This window comes from Pogoniulus pusillus, chromosome 8 (assembly GCF_015220805.1).
Source record: "Pogoniulus pusillus isolate bPogPus1 chromosome 8, bPogPus1.pri, whole genome shotgun sequence".
NCBI classification, from domain to species: Eukaryota; Metazoa; Chordata; class Aves; order Piciformes; family Lybiidae; genus Pogoniulus; species Pogoniulus pusillus.
Genome location: NC_087271.1, coordinates 32,153,199 through 32,173,866, shown reverse-complemented (window position 1 = coordinate 32,173,866; position 20,668 = coordinate 32,153,199). Strand labels below are relative to the sequence as shown.

Below are 20,668 nucleotides of genomic sequence, written 5' to 3'. Positions count from 1 at the left end.
ATGTCAACTTCTTATTATATGTCATCAAGACACAAGTATTAAGCCTTTTCTCTACTCAAGGAAGGCCAGTAAAGAATTAAGCTGTGGTAGTAAGAGATATCACTGGTCAAACATTCACTAGGGAAATTGATCAAGCATTCTGGTTGCACAGGTAGTTAAAGCGTGATATCTGTAAATCCACGCACTCATATCAGTGAGGTCTGCCCAATTACATGAGGTTACTTGAGCTAAATTCTCGGCAGCAGATGGGAGGGAGAAACCAAGTCAATTTAATGGTTAAACTCTGTGATGAAGTCATACTATATGGTATGCATTTAAAGGATATGTTGAAAGTGCTTTTTATTTCATACTAGTCTACCCTGGAGAATAATTTAAAATACAAATGCATATTTAGTTATACATATTTTGACTGGTAAAAGCACTTTCTTAGTCCTCTCCAAAAGGTAAGTTCAGGGTGCTTGGACTGTGTTCTAGATAACACAGAGGGGTTCAATTTATACCCAAGTTTAAGACCAAATAGACAATGGGTAAGACAAGTAGCTTACACAAAAAACACTGCAAAACAAAATTAAGAAGCCTGCTCACAAAGTAAAAACCTAAGCTTATGTTACAGAATTAAAGAGAGAAGCAATATATTGGTTAAAAAAAAAGTAAAATAAAAGGGTAGACTAAATTTGCTTTGCACATAATTGCATCAATACAACTGATCTCTCTGAAAGCAAACTTTCTACATTCTGGGCAGATAGCTCTTCATTCATAGTCATAGTGCTTTGTAAGATCCCTACCAGATCAAGCAGAATCAAGACTAAGAATCAGATCCTAACATTTGTAGTGAAGAATACTTTGTACAGTGTTAATGTCCCAGCAGTATTTTCAAAGTCAGAGATTTTTTTAAGGTGTAAATTAAGCTTGTACCAGGTGATGATAGAAGTATGACAGAGGAAAGCCTTTAACTACAGAACTGTAATAGCACTGTGGTCTCCTCTTGCCTCGAGGACACGTTAAGATAAACCTGTAGGCATGATGTAGTTTTGCCAGACCATGGTCCTTTTAATTATTTTTAACTACAAACACAAAGATGTTAAGTTAAACGTAAGAGATAAGCTAAAATATTGATTACACTGAATAAGGAAGCGAGCATATGTTTAGAAGTGAGTGCTTTGGTTATATAAAGAATTGAAAGAGAAAATTCACTTAGAGACATATTCTGTTTCACAAATAATTTAACTTATTTAATTTGTATTCTCACTGGAAACTCCAGAACTATTTAGAATGCAATTTTTGTTATTATTGTTTGCTCCATTAATTTACATTTCTTCACACAGTTGTATATTTCACACATTCTACTTCTAAAAGCAAATTACAAACAGAAGGTTGCCAGAAATCCACAATGGCATTATCCATTAAAAAGTAGCTCTGCTGTTGTAAGTGTGCTTGGCAATTCCCACAGAAACATAGCAAAATGTTAACAGGTTAAAAAAATAACTGGAAATAGATCCAGGAGACTTTTTAAACAAGAAAAGAGTATAGCAAATGGTACCAGTTCTGATTGGAAGACCACAGCATGTTGAAGCATTAGTGATTCACTCTGGCTAATTAATCAGACCCAGGCCTGTGCTGCGCAGATCTCTTGGTCACAGGATAAATTTAGCCAGTTCATAGCAGAGGCTGTGTGCAGGCAGCTCCCACTTGGTAGCTAACACCACTTGCACATCCTTATCTTTATCAAGAAGTACAGCCCTAAGTTCTCCTGTGAACATCATTCCTGGTTGACAGGAGAAATTATGTAGAGAGTATTCTGAGACAAAATTCTGTAATAGCTTGAAAATAAGGCAGCCCTTCCTACAGGCAGGGTCTGTGCGGTGTGCTGCACAGGGACTGAAGGTTCATTTGGTACTGCACAACTTGTGTTCCAAACTTCTTTAGAAGGCACAAGGGATGCATGATTACCTATGCTCTACAGTGTTAAATCCAATAAAAAGCATTTCAAATTATACTGTATTGAGTTTGAGTATCTTTCTTACTGACATCATCACCTCTTGGTGCAAAACACAATCCGTATAGATTTTCTTCCAGAAGATCATTTCTGAAATTCTTGCATGTAAAAATAGAGGCCCCCAAAAAACTGAAACAAAGAAGTCATCCCAAATATCTGTTATGTGGCACCATGCAGTCTGATCATCTCTCATTCATAAAAGAGCATTAAAGAGGTTTTAATTTGAAGTGAAGGACTCTTCTTTCAGCCTCCTCTCTCCTTTTTTTGCTCAAACTCCCTTCCAATTAAACAGAATGTCTAAGAGACTCTCCTAAATTATCTATACACTTCTAAGAGCCAAAAGAACTGTATTTTTAATATTGGCATTAGACAGCCCATAATGAAGCACACATTTAATAATATGAACTGACTTTCTGTTGTAATTCTCACAAAGGGGACACAGGTACACAAGCTGAACCACCACCCTAACAGTACAAGAGACTTTTCTTTACAAATGAATTTGAAGCAAAGCACATTCAAAGCATGCATTGTTTATCTCCTCACAGACAATCTTACCCTTTTTTTTTTAATTAAATGTGATTGTATTTTTAAAATAGAATTGTGAGAGCACTGACATACTGGACTACATTACCCACATCAATGTACTTGCAGTTTCATCAACATTGCAGCAGAGTGGCTCAAGCTATCACAGACCCAACGAACATACAATCACAATCTTTATATATATTCAAAGAAACAAGTCTCATAACAAATCCATTAGTTTTTTCCTTTCAAAAAAATCTAGCACTCAAGTTACAGAGGTAAAAATTAAACAGAGCTTGTCAGACCAAGTAGATACATTTCCTTGATTAACGTAAATGGTTTTCTAAACAAGCCAAGTGTAAGAGGTTGAATCTAATTTACAGAAAATTTCCAGAGTGATTCCAAACTGCATCAGCTACGACAAAGCTGGTAACTTGACAAAAATCACAAGTGATCTACAGAAAAAGAGACAGGTCACAGGACATGCTGAACAAAGACTAGGTAAAAAGAAGATTTAACACTTACAGGGACTGTAGAAATATGATTATATAAGTTTAAATGTGCAAACAGAGTGTTTGGGTTTGGGGATTTTTTTTTTTGTTTGGGTTTTTGTTTCTTCCCCCCTAACTTTTGAGCCATGTGTTGGAAGCAGCCAAAAAGAGAGAGAAAAACCCTACCTGGACTAATCCTTTGTAGGAAAAATTTGCCACCAATGACATAGTTCTAAAAGCAGTGAAGTCTGTCCTCCACTAATACCCAAGAAAATATTTGTAGCAGACAGGGACCATCCCCATACAATCTGGATGCCTAAAGAGCTTTACCATCACATTTAGAGAAAGCAAACAAAACCAGAATCAGAACTGAAAGATTAACAATGCTCAGAAAAATGGTGACCCTTAAAAGTAGACTAAGGGAAGCAAGCCTTCTAGCACAAGGAAAGCAGGAATGAGAATATACTGGGAGTGGAGAGGAAGGGATAGATCAGCACAGGAAGAGCATTTGACATTTGAGGACAGAAGTAGATAGTCTATCTGTGCACAGCTAATGCTTATTCGAACCACTGTGGGAGAAGACAACACTCACCTGAGTGACAGCCCGGCATTCCTGCAGTCATGAGGTGTTACAGAAGGTATCAGAAGTGGAAAACATTACACTTTTAAATGATACCTAAAAGAACAGGCCTCCTTTGTTGTTTCTCTGCCCTCCAAACCAATGCAGTAACACTGAAGACCACACCAATGCTACAGTCTTTACTTCAAAGTTCCAAAGAAATCTTAGAGTAAGTTTGGAGTATGAAAAGTCTCATTGGTTCTTCATCTATTCTTTCCTAAGCAAGGGAGAGAACACCAAAAGCAGTCTCAAAAGGTCTAGATTAGGACCAAAACCTGTGGCACGCTGTACTTCTTACAACCCTCTTAGAAACCATCTTACACAACAGTACATCAAGTTCTTCATCCCAGTACTAACATAGCTAATGCGTAGCCAGACACCTTCCAACTGTGCAAAAAGATTTTCAAGCTTACTTGTAACACCTTTTTATTCTTGAAACCACATTCTTGGTCTGTCTCATGCTGAGACATAGGAATACATAACCCTAAGACAATGGTATCAGCACTATCCTCCAGCATTCTAAATGAAGCCTCAATGGTATCTATTTAATTCTGCATAGAGATAAGTACTACAATAGAAAATTAATTTGTATCCACTTAGTTTCCAGAAGCCAGACAGATACTCACAATATCTATTGTATCACAACATGCTGCAGTGCTCAGGACATCAGAAAGGCACAGGAAGATAACACTGGAGAACATTCACAAAAATACTACAAGATTTCCCTACTAGCAGATCCTTTAATTAATTATAGTTTATTATCTTCAATAGTAGCAGAAGTGCAAGGAGGTGCAAGACAGACACCGGCATAACAGTTATGATTACTTAACAAATCCCCCTCTTTCCTGGGGAAAAGGCAATTTTTTGTGCATTCTCTTCCATCTTCAGTGTACTTTCCAATGAAGTCATAAATCGCCAGAGACCCTTGAAAAAGCCAAGACTACTCCTACAACCTGGAAACAAGTCTGAACTCAAAAAATATTCTCAGAAAGAGAAGCCTTTAATTATATCCAAACCTGAACTAGTTCCGAATTAATTGAAGTACCACCAGGAATGCTGTTGTGCCATGGCAGAACAAAGTGGACTACAAATCCTACTTAAGTCAGGCAAGTATTTGGGTTGATTTTGTAGTCCACACGATGTCATGCTGCCGTACTAGGCTACCAGCAAATTCATTATATGTTAATGTAATATCATACATACTGATATATTCCTGATACGTATAGATAAAGGCCCTATAAGGGCTTCAACAGCAATACACTTAGATGAAGTTGGAAGAGGACGATGCTCTTTACACTGCTGGAAGTCCTGCTAGTTCTGCCGAGAGCGGAGTATTGAAATAGGGTTTTTAGCCACTCAAGACCTCCATTCTACATTATTTGCCCAGCTCAAACACTGCTTTCTAATACAATCATACCCAATCTAGTTACTAGTGATGCTTACCTCTGACAGATGAATAGCTCTATGCAACTAATTTTATTTCTCTCTACCTCCATGTCCTCAACTCTAAAATTATGGTAATGTTTCTCCTATTCTTCATAAAGTATTTAAAGGAGGAATGTCATACAGTAATAACACCTCTTACGAAGTAATTAGGCTGCTCTGGATTGTAATGCAGGTTCTGTTAGGTTCTGAGAGCTGGAAGCACACATGCTATTATTTTTCCTAAAAGTAGTCAGGCAGTTATCACAGTTGCCTCATCTCAGAAGTATAAACACAAATTGATAATTCATAATTTAACTAGAGTTGTTTCGGTGTTTTTATAATATAAACAGTTGTCTGGTACAATAAGTTAAAATTCCAGTCAGTCAAAAAAGGAAACTGACGTTTTTTTCAATATTTATAGACTTCCAAGATCAAGAAGTGTCCTATCAGGATAACAGATGTTGAGACAAACAGAAATGTCAAGTGAGGTCACAAATTAAAAAATATATACTAAATACATTATTTTTCTGCAAGATAATTATTACCACACACAAATATAGCCACAAGGTTTAAGAACAGTCAAATGCCAGTGTTTTGGTTGTAAGTATTCCTGATACTGCCTAAGTTTCATGAACTTTCCAGAGGGAATATTATTACTTCCACAGACAAGAATTTAACTGCATCTAGGAAAAGAGAACTGTCAGGACAGCAGTGGAGAAACATTTGATTTAACTCTATCAATTCTGACATTGGAAAGTCGATTCAGTTTTGCAGCAGTGACTTGTATCTCTTCTTGGAAGCAGCAGCTTTTCATCCCGTTTAACAGGAAAGACAGTTATTCTTGGAAGCCAGCCTGACAAGTTGAAACACTTGATTCTAGGTGCTCAGTCTAAACATAAAAAAATAAATTAATGAGACTATACGAGTTCCCAACTTCCATCTGATCCAAACTCAAGCACTCTTTGCATAAGGACTTTCCTGAAACCAGTGTTTTCTTTTTGAAGAATCTCTCCACACTAAAAAAAACAATCAAACCTGTGAAACTCTGCAGTCAAACATAATCTCATGAAATAGAAATGGAATAGGTTTTACTAATCCTGACAGGGAGCATGCTGTCCCCAGACTAAATACAACTCTGTTTCTGAGAACTGCATATATGGACTAGAAATAACTGTCAGAAGTACCTCTTAGAACAATGCTAAATTTCAGAACTATGTGCATGTGATCCAACTTGAGTACTACAGTAAACCTGCAGTAATTCTGATCTGTTTCCTGAACAAACATAAAATTAGCTCGGCACCTATGTCCACGCTCATACTTCTATCAAGGCCAAGTATGTTGTACAAGTGTCTTCCGGTGCACAAAATCTCCTTTTTGAGTAGGCCGTTCTGAGGAGACCAAACAACTGGCAAATTTTCTTCAGCTATCATTACTACAGGAAGCACACTTTTTTATATGAAGCCAAGTTTAATAGCTGCAAAAACAAGACTATAAGTTTTATCATCATCTGAATTAAGGACTTTGACATCACGTATTTGTAGAAAACTGAATAATAGGTTGAAACAAAACAGATACTAGTTCTAACAACTCGAGTTCAGTAAAGCACTTGAGTATTGACATACTCCTTTCCTCTTCAATTAAGCAATGTTTTATTGCTTTCCTGACTGAGTTGGTGTCAATGCAAAGTTAGTATTTAAGCAATGTTAATATTTAATTAAACCCCCGATTTACTTAGAAAACAGCTTCCCTGTACTGCAAAGGCTCTAGCAAAGTAACAATCATTTTCACACATCCACAGGCATGGGTTGGAAGTGACAGTTTACCTCGTTAATAATTTAAACAGACTAGAACTAGGTTTTACTTGAAACTTTTAAAATGTTCTCTCCTCTTCAAATATTTTAGATTGCACAACAAATGCTTATCAATAATTTGCTTTCATTCAGATAAAATCCCAAACAAACATAACAGCAAATTTAGATTCTAATAATGAAGTATTTACGCTTTGAACTATTTTCTTTTAAGTGACAGTTATAAAATCAGGGTCACTTTAGTTACGTCCAAATAAACCACATACTCTTGCAGCTGCTGTGCCACAAAACTGAAACTGTTTCTATATTAAACTAAATCCACAACTCAGCCTAGTGTTTTCCAAAGCTGCAAAGCATTTACAACAGTATATTAAGCCCACTAAACAATTAGCAGCAACAACACCAGATTGTATTAGTATCATATTCTATATTGGTATCATCAGATCTCTTATTGGTGTTTAATCCCTTTGTTTTTTCACAATCAATTAAATTCTTAATTTCAGTATGCAAAACTGTATTTCAGTTTACAGTATCGGAACACACTGCGATGTTGAGCACTTTTGATGGAACTGCACTCCTATAATTTAGTTCAAGTTGTGTAATGACCCTGTTTTGAAACAGAATGGCACCAAGAAGAATTAAATCGAAAATACTCCATTCCAAGTTTTTTTCACAATTCCTTTCTGATCTTTGAAAGGCCCTGGAATCCTTGTGTGTACCCAGAATGGCATTTGCAGCAGCTCTCTTGAGCTACATAGCCTGCCTGTCTTTCAATGTACTATACCACTAGAAAGTATAGCCTTTTGTATCATTAAGTTTTAATCAAGTAACTGGGAAAATAATTCACAAGTGTTATGCAACTTAAATACTGAATTACAATTTGGTTTCAAGGTGCTAGAAATTATAGAATTAGTTTATGCCACACTAACAATTGCTGAGGAAAAAAAAAAATCACCAAATCCAAGCACAGCCACAGTAAACTGAAGCCCGTTTACCATGTCTGCTAGAACTCTAATTGGAATGCATACACAAGGTAGTTCACTGTTTAGTTACTAATAACTTAGGACCATGTGACTGATAACAAGCTTTCTGACACTAATGAGGCTGACTTCCCATGTGGTAGTGGCAGAGTTAATAAAATGTAGGCCACTGTGTCTCAACTATCACAGAGCTCAGCTACAAGTTAAGTGACGTGGCTCTGAATTCACTTTATAAAGGACACAAACATATTAGACAAAGCATGCCATAGCTTGTTGCCAGTTAAGAAGAATAAAGTATACTATTTATTAGTTAATTGTTAACAGATTATTCATATATATCTATCTTACTAAACCAATGTAAAACCTATACCACTTAAACATTAAAATAGCATATTTAAATATTAATTCCACCTGACATCGCTTGCCCTTCTACATGGCTACCCATGATATGTGAACCAAGTATCTTCATAACCATAGCATAGATTTCTAACTTATCCCTAAGAGAGTATCTGCAAGAACAACTAGTAGAATAACACTAGGTGCAAGACAACAGCTGAACTGCTGTTATAATGATGCCTACAAAAAGGACAAATACAGCCCACAGGTTAGGACACAATACAGGCAGAAACGTGCAACGTTTAAACAGGCAATAGAAACCAGCGTAAATGACACCTTATCCCCTTAGTCACATAAAATATCCATTTCTAATCCTAGCTCAGTGAAGCTTTATGGCTTTAGCAGTAGGTACTGTAAGTTGAAGTAGAATTACTTGTGTCACAGTATCTTTTGCTACCTGTAGCACATTTGGCAAAGCAGGCACAGTATCAGCTAAAGCAAATTAATTATAAAAGTACTTCACTGGTCATGACATACTGATCAATGAAGTTCATGTTATGGCACTGAACTATTGATGGATATTTCTTTAACATTATTTGTCCCTCTCTAAAATTTACTTAACATGCTTTCATCAGCTTTGAAGAGCAGCTGTATTGATATCTTTCGAGAAACAAAGGCAATTTTCTTTTCCTCCCCATGAGAATTCTGTTTTTCTGAACAATGAAAAACAAAACTAAAAAGAGTCAGAGCAGCAATGCTATTCTCTGACGAGTGCAAGGGAACAAACACGTTAAAACTGAAAATTTTGAAAAGTTACATTATGCTGATGTAAAATTCACTAGAATGTACAACTATATGCTAATAGAAATCTCTGCAATAAACATTTTATCTAGCTGCTGCATAGAACTTTATGCACTGAAGAAAATCCTTAAGAAAACTTGTACCCTATCCTAACTCTTGACTCTCTACTATAGTTATTCTCTTTTCCACTCGCATGTCTCACACTGCTCAGCACCACAGACACTGAAGAAAAACACTACTAACCGTAATTCTTCTATTCCCCACACAGCTGAGTTACTCAGAATTAAAGAAACCACTCACAATATGCTTAGACAATACACAATAAGTTCTATGAGTGATGCACTAAAAGATTTCAATACTTAGGCTTTGTGGGCGTTCTCTCCCACTTCTCCCCCCCACCCCTCTCCTTGAAAGTGTAAGAGCACAAACAAGATAGAGCAGTAAGCCCCGATCTGTTGTCCTCTCTGCTTGGAAGGTGCCCAAGAAAAAAAAAATCTGAGGCACTAGGAAATAACCGATGCCTTACTTTATCACTGCATCAAACAAGCATGGAAAGCTGAAAGCCGACAGCACATATTGCTTAAATATTTAAGCTGCAAGTGACCAGCTCATTCTAGCACTACCTCAAAGGTACTGTTTTAAGTGACCATACTAGGTATTAATTCCCACAGTGTAGCTAATCAACATAATTAATTGCAACATTCATACAAAATTAAGCTTTAGGGATGTCAGCTTAAATCACTCTTACAGAACTGGTTAATACCAGTATTCACCACATGCAAATTCTTAATTGAAGCCAGGAAGTTGCTTCAATTTCACCACCGAACTGACTAGTAAAAAGTAAGCTATTTTAGGGATGTAAGGCTTAACTGAAATACAACCACCATGCAAAAAAAACTTACTACAAGATCGCTGCCTTACTGGGGATGAGAAATGCATTGGTAAGACAGAGGAAATTGAAAGAAGACGGAAACATGCTTCTGATTTCACACACAGTCCTATCAGGCCTCAAAACTGAGTTTAAGCATTTTCTCCCCTTCGGAGAAGTTGGGACTTGGCACCCGCCTGCCCTTTGCTCGAGGGCAGGTGCTGCCGTCACGCCATGGGCCGAGGGGTGCAGCTGCCGCCCGACCGCGCCGAGCCCGGGGCAGAAGCAAGAAGCCCCAGGCGACCTGTAGCGCCCCGGGTCACTTGAGGACACGGACAAATATCGGTTACGCAAATCAGAAAACGGTTTTCTTCCACACCCCATGCGCACGGGAGCGAGGCGGCCGCCGGGCACTGGGACAGGCAGAGACTCGCTCCGGCGCCCCGCGCCCAGTCCCACCCATAGCCCCAAAAGGCCTGTGGGGAAAGGCCAGGTGAGCGGCCCCGTTGAGGGAAGGGTGACCGTTCCGCAGGCCCTGCAGGTGGTCACCCCGGCCTCTCAGGGAGACGGGAGGAGCAGCAGTAGTCTCCCACCGGCGACAAGGACCAGCCGTTCTAGTGAAAGCCCCGTTGCGTCCTGCCCCACAGTCGTTTCCCCTCCTTCCGCCTACCCCTCCCGTGCCAGGGGAGAGGAGCACCTGTCAGCGGCGGCCGCCTCCCGCTTACCTGGCCTGGCCGCGCCGCCGCCCCTCCCGCCTCGTCTGGTCCGGTCTGGTCCGGCCCGGCCAGCCCACACGCGCGCCGCTGCAGCCACGCAACGGCGTGCCGCCCGCGCGCGGCGTCCGCGAGGCAGCCGGCAGCGGAGCGCGAGGCACCGGCTCCAACTGGCACTTCTCGGATCCGGCCCAGCCCCGCCCCGCCACAGTCACGTGACTGGCGCCCCCAGCCAATGGGACGCGGCCTGGGGAACCGCTGACGATCCGCAGGGCGGGGGAGGGGGCCGAGGAGGACAAAAGCGCCCGGGGTGCCCGGGCCCCTCCTGCCCCCGCGGCGCTCACCTGCCGGGGCACCTGCCGGCGTCTCCCGAGCTGCCGCCGGGGACGGAGTGGGGGGTGTACTCCCGGCACCGCGGCTGTGCCCGCAAGGGGAAAACTTGCCAGGCTGAGATGCTCCCCCCACCCCCGACCCGATGCAAGGGCAGCAGCCGCTCCCACCGGTGCCGGCATTTAAATCAATCCAAGCGGCAGAAAGTGGAAGAAGTGAGAGGAAATTATCGCCGACGAGTCAACAATAAAAATTAATGAGGGCGATGCTTGCAATGAGGCAATTTAATCTGACAGAGGGTATGCGGTTTCTGGTCATCGGAGGCCTCGGCTGGGTCCTGGAGCGGCCCCGGGGGAGGCTGCGTGGGCAGCGGGAGGGGACGAAGCCAGACCCCGTGAGGGCGAATAGAAAGAATGGAGCTCATCCTTGCGAGGAAAGTACTACGGGAGCCACTTGGGAATGTTACCGCGCGGCTGCATTCAGAGTAAGCTCACAGCCCGGCGGCCCCGCAACTAGACGTGCTACCGCTCTGTTCTGCAGCAGCAGTCGTCTCTCCGCTGTGGCCAGGTGCATTCAGTGTCCATGCAGCTTTTTACACAGGACAGATTGGAGTCTGTATTTTAGTGTATGGCAAGGCCCTTCTACACCTCTTCAGCTCCAGTGAAAACTTGCTAACAACGTAAGAAAGTTCACAAACACAGACAATGTTCTTGAAAAAGTCAAGCATTGACTCATTTGTCTGTCTGACTTCCTCTTTTCTCTAGTGGACAGTGCGGCTCACTCCAAATGTCTGAAGAGGCAGGTATTGCTGGGTAGATGCATGAAAGCCTGAAGGAAATATTTGATTCCTCCCCAGATTTCTGCAAATGTCTAGGATAAATGAGCTGTGTCTGCCTCCTCTCACATATCAAATGGCTCAATCTACTCATTTTTCTGCCATATTTTCACTATCTATCCACTCCATTGCAAGAATCTGTTCAAAATTCTAGGTGCAATTATATAACTATACTAGTCACACTCACTCTGCTACAGTAATGTTTGTCTAGTCATCAGTTTCCAGAGAAACTAGTCAGTTTTCAAAACACTGCTTTTCTTCCACAAAACACCAAATTTCTTTTCTTCATAGATATGTACAACCTCCTCTCCTCTCATTTAAACAGTACATACACTAAAATACCAATTTGCAAATTATATCCAGTACACATTTAGCTACTACTGCTGAACCACTAAAATATAACATACTTATTCTTGGTTTAAGTTACAAGCATTGCAGTTGAGACAGAAGTGGAACCAATTCAAAATAAAAGCTAAGAGCCTTTTCAGATCCAAACATATGAAATACTAATGCAAGCATATATGTTATTTGGAGGGGGGAAAATGGCAACTAGCACATTTGTATCACTAGTTTGCAGACACATGAGTAGCCTAGCAGAGAAAGTATGTTTTTTGTTTTATGCTGATAGTTTCTTCTCAGGGTGCTGGACTTTGATAGTAACCTAACCTCAGAAAAGCCTCCATTTTCCTCACAAAGATTACAACAGCATGGCATTGTCTTCAACAACTGCTCCAAGAGTCATTGGTAAGGTTTGGAAAATAGCTGACAGCAGGCCAGCAAACTTCCCAGGAGACCAACTCCGTTTTGCCTCATGACCTGCAGTCCCTTAAATTGACTGTAACTCAGTTTCCATCAAGACAAATCTTCTGCTCTGTTAGAGTTTCCCTGAAGAATAATTTAATCCATTTTACCCTGTTGAAACTATTTCCCCTTTCTATGATCAAAATAAACAAAAGTACATCTTACTCTACAATCTTTCTACTAACTCAAAAATGACAAGTCTGTCTCCAGGATCTGCCAGTTTCCTTTTGTCAGGAATAGGTTAGGTAGTCAAATAAATGTTTGATTATAAACCCAAGAACTACTTATGCTAAACTGTAAACCCAAGAACTACTTGTGCAAAAAATAGAAGTGAAAGTACTGAATTAAGTCAGAACACTGAAATTAATGATTAGAAGGTTCACAACGGCTTGAGCCAAAGATTGCAACTCAACTTCTAGGTTTGGTTCTTATTTGCCCTGCTACTGAGTAGCTCCTGGGGAGATGCAAGCACTGCACTCGTCAATCACACCCCATAAACCTCCAAGTGATGATATGTGAGCAAACAGAATATTTTGTTAACCACCCCCTCAAGAACAATGCTGGGTTTAGCTATTCAGCTCCAGATTGCATACCTAGCAGATCATGTTCTTCTTTGGGGTTATCTCAGTGTAATTATTTTAGGATTGATATCTTCCGGTCTTTTTCAAGGAACATCTGGAAAATGTTCTTCAAGCTCTGTCATCCTAATTGTTTGTCACCACCATCATAAGATACTGAAAAACAACAGCTTGACAATCCAGGGAAAGTTGAGTTTCATTTCACACATCATGCCAGTCTCCAATCTTTTTTAACTTGATATTTAAATGTTATGAAACCAGCTTTGAATCTCTAAAGAAGTAACAGTTTCAAATGTTACACCAGCATGACTAATGGGTGTCCTGAGCACCTGCAAAAATCCTTTCACTTGTAGGACTTTTGGAAATTTCATGTAGTAAGAAAGGGAAAGCTACACAAAGGAATCCTGTATGTTTAAAAGACTGATATTTATAGTCAAAATTTTACTTGAAAATATTTTCTATTTAAATAGTTTTTACTATCAGAGAGATGATAGTCTACTTGGCTTTAAACCCTCCAGTAGTGTTTGGAGTTGCAGGAGCAACAGAATCTTGATTGGCAATTGCTTTGGCAGCGGTTATCTGAAGCCAGTTCTTTGCATAAACTACCACATGACAACTTGTCTTGTGATTGCCAAGTGAAATTCTGACTGTTTCTCAAGATCCCATCTTGTGACATGAAAGGCTACAGCTTCATAGTTAGCAAAAGCATGAACCAGTCAGTTACAGCTCTCTAAAATGCTGTACTACCATTCATTCTCCTAAAGAGAATAAAACACATGTAGGCTCCATATAACTTAATTTCAGTCCCTGGCATGTCCTGATTATTACCACACTTCTACTTTCTGGTATTTACCGAAGCTTCTTTGTCTCCTTTTGAGAGTTTATAAATCATGTTATATATGTGTCAGATCACTGATTTCCTGGTGCAATAGTGTGGCTTGCACTTAAAACAAAGCTCTCACTGCAGGGGTGGGTATTTTAGAACAATACTTCCCTCTGCTGGATCTGTGGACAGTCACAGCTCTCGTCCAATATGGAGAAACCTACCCAAACCCTCTACCTCTAGCTCAGACAAGACACCTGCTCCTTCCAGACAGCTTTGCATAGTAAGAAACTTGGGAAGGTCTTCTTAATTTAGCAAATGAATATGACAATCATAAACGTTTAATCCAGCATCAACTGGACAGAATGCTCAAGAATGGAGTGTCTCAAAGTTGTAGATACTGCTAAAATTGGAAGCTTTAGGGTCTCCCATTTTGTATTCACTCCAAACCCCTGATGTTAGCTTTAGGGCTGCACTAGGCAAGTTCAGAGGATGCTTCCTTGGCTGGATGTACTTCTGTGAAAAAGCATCTAGAACACAGAATATCCCAAGAACAGAAACATACATAAATGATCCTACAAACACAGAATGTTTGAGAAGTCAACATAGTGCTGCCTGTTCTACTTGTAGAGTAGACAAAGTGACAGCACCATGTTTATATGATTTTTTTGGCCCACTACAGTGCAGGCACCCTAAAAAACCCAGAAATGTACAATATAGGGTTGCTAGTATGAACTGCACATTGCATCAGTGGATATATATATCTATTATATAGATCTATTCTCTGCAAAAAAATTCTCTACACAATCTATGCTGATTTTAACTGGCAACTCATGTCAGCTTAATTCTTGTTTTGCATGAGGCCAGGAACTTGTCCTAGTACAGTACTACATGTACTTATAAATTGTACAAATTTGACTGAAAAACATAATTAAGCATTTTGCTCAAAGATTCTGTTCATATATTCTGCTGAATTAAGACTTTTGGTTGACTTCAAAAGACATGAAAATGATGAATAAGTTAAAGATGAGGGAAAGAGTAGAAGCCTAAGATAGAAGCCGAAACCAATATTCCCAGTCCAAGAAATTTAGCTTGAAAAGGAAGACAGATGTTCCATAGAAAAACTGTCAAAAGATTGGTTCAAAGATGTGGTACTCAATGTTAAAAGGTAGAAGAGGTAGCAGTGCTGAAAAACATATTGAGGTTAACTGTAATAAGCCTTCATCAAAGACAGGAAATAGTTGATCATGCAGTAGGTGGTTCCTGATTTGTGTTCATAACAAAGCCTGTGCTAAGCATAATGAAGGTCCAGTTAGAAAATAGCATGTATGAAATATTCTCATGGGGGAAAGAAATATTCAAAGAGTTTGGAGAGAAAATAAAATGTTTGAATAAAGAAACCAGATATCAGGATCAAAAAGACATCCTGAGTAACCGCAACAGGGAAATGAAGAATCATAAAGCATAAGGTGGAATAAGCAGTGCTTTTCTAAGGAGGATACTTTCCAGTCATCACCTGTTTCTTAAATGCTGAAGAAAAAGAACTACTCTCTGCTTCTTCTAGATGACATTGCATTTTTTACTTCTGGTGGTCCTTACATTTTACTAATTGTGAAGTCTTTGAGATGTTCCAGGAAAGCTTCTATGGTGGACTCCAAGTGGACAGAGATTGGAGGAATCCATAATAAAATACATTGCTGATACATTTCAAGCAGAACTTTGACTTCTGTTTTCTAGAAAACATGGGAAAAAATAAGATAAAAAGATACATTGTACTAAAGTAATTCTGCTGGAATTAAAACACAAAGAAGGCACCTCTGGAATCTGTCAGAATGGACATCCATTGTCATACCCATTTTCTTTATTAATGGCTTGATTCTGCAGTGAAAAGATATCCAATTTTGACCACAAACTGTCGTAACACAAAGCATATAATCTTATTTAAAAAAGGTCAAAATTACAGAGACAGCCTTGGCAGTAAGAACAATATCCAAATGAATTAATATTATTTTTTTATGGATACTGGTAAGGAATTCTAGACTTATCCACCACCTGCCTCACTCTGCAGTTGCATTCAATTTTCTTTGAGATATACAAAATGAGGTCATTTAATATCAGAGTGCTCTCAGCACCTGCTATGATTAGATCTTCAGAAGCAATAAAGTCAATATAATCTGAACTCCAGGATCAAGCTAGTTGTCTATGATGCCTTTTTTTAAATAGTGCCAAGCATATACAGTAGCTACTATCTGGTAAGTAAATCATTACAGTGCAGCCCACTGGTCAAAGAAAATATCATTATTTTTGAATGAGAATCAAAGTAAAGAATAAATGTGTACAACATAGCCTGATAAGAGGGGCTCCTTGGCATATTTTTAGGATGATCAATCACCAAAAAAAAATGCAGTTAGACATGAGTCATACAGCTCACCTCAAATAACTGAAAGGCTTTATGCGTTTGTTTAATACTGCATACTGTTGAGTAATATAGGAAACTCTCACCAAAGTATTTCCAGCTTCCTACACTCTCCTGACGCAATCCAGTGTTAGTCACAGTGTGGGAGCAGTCAGATATAGCCACATCACCTTCCCCAACTCAGATGCAGGCTGGACTCAGCCTGTAGGAATAAAGTGAGGATTTGAAGGTGTTTGGGCTGCATTTCCTCACTTCTATTATCATACGTTGTATTTCAGATGGCACATTAATTTCTCAGAACCTCTCTCTAATAACAGAATTCACAATATTTTTCTTGAACAAGGCTTACAGCCGCAAGAGCAGGCTGTGAAGTGGCAGCATAGCAATGGTAAAGATCGTGCCTCCAGCTTGACAGATTCCAAATTATCCACAGCTGAGACATAGGTGTCGGTGTCCTGTCTGACCTACTGCACAGGCCTGAGTATAGGACTGGACACTGAACTGATGCAGACATCACTATGCCTTCATGTGCTTCTTGCTTGAAAAGCAGGACTGCTGTGCAGTTCTGAGGAAGAAAAGGAATAGCAGAAAATAATAACAAAAGGAATAGTGAGAAAAGAGGTTCTCTCATCTTCTGTCCAATTGCTTTTGTGATCAGAAAAATAGGCTTTCATCCCTTTTTTGTTAGTAAACAAGACTGTGTCAAAGGCTCATATGTCCTATCAGTAATTCAATATTTTTTCCTCTTGACAAAAAAACTCTTGGGGCCTAAATTCATATAAAAAGAAATTACAAGGCATATGTGCCTTTTGAACTGCCACATGTAAGGTTTTATTTTTATGACTTGCATAACACCACTTTGGAAAGTATTGGCTATATCCCAAGGGAAAGCTGATCTAAATTTTATGGTTTTCATCTCTACTTTGATTTTTCCAAGATAAAGGTTCATTAGAGTCTTATTTACTGCAGCTAGGGTAGAAAACTCAGACAAAACAGATCTGAAGTCAGCTGATTTTCTGTGTACTGTTAGTGGTGCAATTTGTGCATCCAAGTTCTGCCAAATGATTTTCTCCTCTTTAGCTGAACTGCCTCTCATTAATCTCTTTTGAAGTGAAGAAATTCCTGACCACCATTCCTACTTCACAAATAAGAGGGAGATGGGTTATGTGAAAATAGCCTAAAAATACTTCAGTTCTTACTTCTAATGAATAAGAATGTGTTAAGCAGTTAGACCAGCCATGCAAGACTGTAACAAAAAAATTTAGGACAAATTACTGTGCACTTAGAAAATGAGTGAGACGCTTCTAAACTGAAAGTCAGTTTGAGATACTTCAGGTGCTTTAGAAAAGCCAGTAAGGTTTAATGCAGGTGCTGGGAGAATTACTTATATATGGAAATAAATATTACTTCTGGGTATGAAAGGCAATTTTAAAAAAGCAAATACCTCACCATACCTAAATTCATTACTTCAGTTGAGTCCTGGGATTCAGGACCAGTTTAATTTCATGAAAACTATTGAATACTGACTTCTAAAAACTTGGTTTAATATATTTAATCATTGGGCTTAGATGTCAGTGCTCCTTCTCTCAGTGCTGTGCTAGCACTTGAAAAACCCATTTAAGTCTTTGAAACAGAAGTTTCACATTGTCAGAAGCGGGGAAAGGTCAAACTGCTCCATCAGTTTCTCTAACACTGTTAGACAGGCCTCCTTTAAGACTTTCTGACTGATAGACACAAAATGTCATTAAGTTAAAGAAATAAAACTTTCCAATTTAGGAGAGAACAAAAAAAAAACCCAAACCCCAAAACTATTGGTCACAAGTAGCATGTTCATAGTGGTCCGTCACTTCAGTGGGCTGATGGTTGCATACGTTGGACCTCTTACAAGCTTTTCACATTACCTCAAAGGAAATTTAGACCAAAATTGTGGCACCAGATGCTACAGAATTATAATTAAAAGACCAAATAGTATTGCTTTTGCTGCATTAAACTGCAGCAGATCCTACCAACTTGTGTGCTCATATGGGTGTCATATAATCAAGCGTCTTGATGAAATGTCACAGCCAGTTGGGGCAGATGAGACTTTAAAGCCATTTTTATTCTTCACTGTCTCAGTTATCTGGTAATCTGAGCATCATTTAAGAGACTAAGGACTCAAACAGTGTTTTCTTCATTAACTGAGGATTGAATCGGTAGTATCTTAACAACATCCTTTCTGCTGTCACAGACCTAAAAGTAGTGGTGTCATGCAGAAGCCCGATATGGGCTGGATTTGCCCGTTGATGTCTGTTTTGCATATGATATTCTGCAAAAATATGGGCATCAATGTGACAAACAGCCAAGGGAAGGCTAAAAGTTCTCTTTCCCTCCCATTTTAAACCCCGCCTTGGGACATGGCAAGGTTTGACATCTACTGCCCTCCGGTGGATGCTCGGAGACGTCACAGAAAAAGGCCTTTAAGATCAAGACCAACCGTTAACTCAGTGTTGCAAAGTACACCACTACACTATGTTCCCAAGTTCCACGTCTATGTCTTTTAAATAACTCCAGGGACGGTGACTTCACCACTTTTCTGTTCTAATACCTGACAACCCTTTTGGTGATGGAATTTCCCCTAATGTTCAATATAAACCTTCCCATGCCTTCTGCCAAGTAGGAGTATTGCATCTGAGACCGTAAGAATTCTTCAGAAGCATGACTGAAAGAAGGAATAAAATGTTAAATTCTTTGTGTACCATATTTCGGATATATATAGAAAAAATAGGTAGGACTAATTTCTTAATTTTACTCATTTGCTCCAGTTTTATCAGAGCATTACTACACATAAGCAGAAGTTTTCTATTTTGCTCTCTGGAATGGGTCCTCTTCAATCAGCTCTCATTTTATATAAATCACACACACAGAGAATCAGTCAGGGTTGGAAGGGACCACAAGGATCATCTAGTTCCAACCCCCCTGCCATGCACAGGGACACCCTACCCTAGGCCAGGTTAGCCAGAGCCTCATCCGGCCTGGCTTTAAACACCTCCAGGGATGGGGCCTCAACCACCTTCCTGGGCAACCCATTCCAGGGTCTCACCACTCTCATGCTGAAGAACTTCCTCCTCAGGTCCAGTCACACATAATAACCGTAAAATCATATATATATATAAACAAGTCATATCTATAACACATAACGATTTTATACACATAAAACACAATACATAATGATCTCCAGATCTCCAAGTAGGTGTACCTACCACATTTGGTATCTGCATTCTGCCAGATAATCCACCTCTTTGTAATTATTATTGATAGACATGAACATTTTCTAGTAGGGCCATTTGGGAAAAAATCAATTATGACTTGATATAGAAAGAGTTTTCCTGCTAGGCTTTTATGGTTCTTTTAAAAATGTGGATCAGTATTACTGGACATTTTAGAACAAGAAATGGATTTCACATGTAATGTTATGCTAGGCTGCTATGAAAATCTGATTTGTGAGGTTCCTTCAGCTTGGCAGTGGTAGAGATGCTGCATGTTAAGATCACAATGTTACTTAGTATATGAAATCTATTGAAGTTCTACAACCTCTTAAAGTTCTTTGCAGTGATGAAGATATTAAGGCAAATTGGTTTTGTAAAGATTGTAAGGTAGCAATAATAGGTTGTAAAGGCATTGCAAAATTACATACACACACACACATATATATATATAATCCAGTTTAGTGATGAGATACTGGTTAAAAGGAACCTTTTTATTTATGGAGTAAGTCTGTTTGGTCTGGTTGTGAAAGGGAATTTCAGAAATGCAAATGCTGTGACCTGGGTATTAAATGATTCTTAACCATCTTGACACTCTATTCTTCCAGATAGCCACCCCAAAGAGGAGAACTAGCTAGCCCAATTTGCTCCAACCGAGCACAACTTTTTATGTCACTCAGGAGATGCTATGTATATTTATGTATGTGTACACACAGCTCCACATTAGGGAGTATTTGAACACATAGTGCTCAGAAAAACTGTAATTCCAGTTCTGAACTGGTAAATGAGGAGTCATCTCTAAAACACTCAGCTAAGGGGAGACATTTCTGAAATACACAGCCAAGGTGTCCTGCCTTACTTAGGTGACCAGACGTCTCATCGAGCTACTGCTACACCTTTCACCTGCGTGGTGTATTGGTGAGACCTTTACGTCCTGCCGCCTCAGCCACCTGCCTCGGTGCAATGGCTAACACTGCTTTGGCGCATCACCTACCTCTGAGGAATGAAGCGCGCCAGCCTTCTGCATTCTCTAGGCCGTGCCTATCGATGTCATCCCCTGCACCTCATGGCCTTGGCTGCTGGG

General features: G+C 39.6%; 1 protein-coding gene across 3 annotated transcripts in view; it reads right to left on the bottom strand.

Annotated features, from left to right (window-relative positions):
• The window catches only part of LRRC8B (leucine rich repeat containing 8 VRAC subunit B), a 30,899-nt gene extending 10,235 nt beyond the window's left edge, over positions 1 to 20,664 (bottom strand). For 2 of the 3 annotated variants that reach the window (XM_064147960.1, XM_064147958.1), the window contains exon 1: positions 10,572 to 10,750. The gene's annotated coding sequence lies outside the window, so the exon portion shown is untranslated. Of the gene's footprint in view, positions 1 to 10,571; positions 10,751 to 20,578 lie in introns of those variants that run through there. The other variant, XM_064147959.1, reaches the window with a different exon arrangement.
• Positions 20,665 to 20,668: the final 4 nt, after the last annotated feature.